Genomic DNA, 1,765 nt, shown 5'->3' with positions numbered 1-1,765 from the left:
AGTAAAAAAAAATAAAATGGAGGATAGAAATAAATCATTAATATTATTTATAGATATGAACTTCCTCCTCCTCCTCCTCCTGCTCTTCCTCCACCTCCTCCTCCTCCTTCTCCTCCTCCTCCTCCTCCTCCTCCTCCTCCTCCTCCTCCTCCTCCTCCTCCTCCTCTTCCTCTTCCTCTTCCCCCTCTTCCTCATTGTCATCGTCTTTGTCATTCTCCTCTTTCTTATTCTCCTCGTCTTTGTCATCTTATTCCTTACTCCACTCCTCCTTCTCCTCCTCCTCCTCCTCCTCTTCCCGTTTCTGATTTCTCAATGTAATTTTCCATTCACTCTGGGGAGATTTCCTCTTTCCGTGACGCTCTCTCTCTCTCTCTCTCTCTCTCTCTCTCTCTCTCTCTCTCTCTCTCTCTCTCTCTCTCTCTCTCTCTCTCTCTCTCTAATATATGTTCTAATCTGTCTCCTTATCTCCTTATGGCTGCCTTACCCTCTTGGCGTGTGTGTGTGTGTGTGTGTGTGTGTGGAAGTGGCGACCGTCAGTGTACACGCTCTTTATATCTGATGGGTGAGTGTGCTGTTAGTTCCGAGGCTAGAACTCTAAAGTACTTTTGCTTCTCATGATGACTAGTTTACAGGCTGTACAGATAACCAGGCGGGTTCTCATGGGTGTTTTTCCCTGCTGATGATGTAAAATGCTTTGTTTGTCGCTAGAATAATGAAAACACTCTTGGAAACCTCGCACTATCTTCCAAAGGCCACATAAATGATCAGTCGTGTTCTCTTCGGTGTGTTCCACCATTGATGATGCATCCTTTCTTTAATCATCGCTAGAATTATGAAAGCACTTCTGCAAACCCCACAATAACGTTTAAAGACCACAGAGGTGATCAGTAGTGTTTTTTTTTCCTTTTGTGCTTTTCCTTTGTCGATGCAAAATGTTTTATTAAATCATCGCTAAAATCATGCAAAGACTCCTGGAAACCTCACAGTAACTTCCACAATCTGTTAAAAGTAGTGGAGTCAGAGAGCCTTGAGAACACGAGGCTGTGTGTGTGTGTGCGTGAGTGTGTGTGTGTGTGTGTGTGTGTGTGTGTGTGTGTGTGTGTGTGTGTGTGTGTGTGTGTGTGTGTGTGTGTGTGTGTGTGTGTGTGTGTGTGTGTGTGTGTGTGCTCTCGTTCCCTGGTGTCAGCCTGCGACCCTTCCCCAGGAGCAGGTCAGGTCAGCGGGGCGAGGGACTGGTCTGGGTTGCAGAAATCATGGTTCAAATGTTTTCTCATTGATAAAGTGCTGATGGGGGTAGAGCCACACACACCATGGCGGCTCCCCTTTCAGGTGTCCTCGCCCGCCACTCCAGTCCCGGGCAGGTGTGTATGTTGTTATGGCTTGTATTGTGAAACGCCTCAAGTTCTCACCAGGGCTATTTGTGGGAGATGACTAGTTGCGTTATCACGAATACTTGTCCCATTGTTGATGTGAAATCCTTGTTTAAAATAAAGTAAAGGAAAAGTGTCAGTGTTCAATGGGAAATTAATACTGAAGATGTTAGATATAAAGTAGTTTTTAAAGTAAGGATTTTTTGTAACGGATAACGATTACGTAATTACAAATATTAGAATTATAAATCATCTCTAGAATCACGAAAACAATCTTAGAAATCATCAGTCACTTTCATTGTAGCGTGTTGAATGTAGTGGAGATATGACGCCGGGACGTTTGGCGGTACTGTCCTGTGTGGATCAGTTAGCGGAAAGAAAGCACCCTGACTGGC

Source organism: Scylla paramamosain, chromosome 3 (genome assembly GCF_035594125.1).
Source record: "Scylla paramamosain isolate STU-SP2022 chromosome 3, ASM3559412v1, whole genome shotgun sequence".
Classification (NCBI taxonomy): Eukaryota; Metazoa; Arthropoda; class Malacostraca; order Decapoda; family Portunidae; genus Scylla; species Scylla paramamosain.
The sequence above is the reverse complement of the archived record's forward strand: the minus strand, read 5'-3'. Positions refer to the sequence as shown.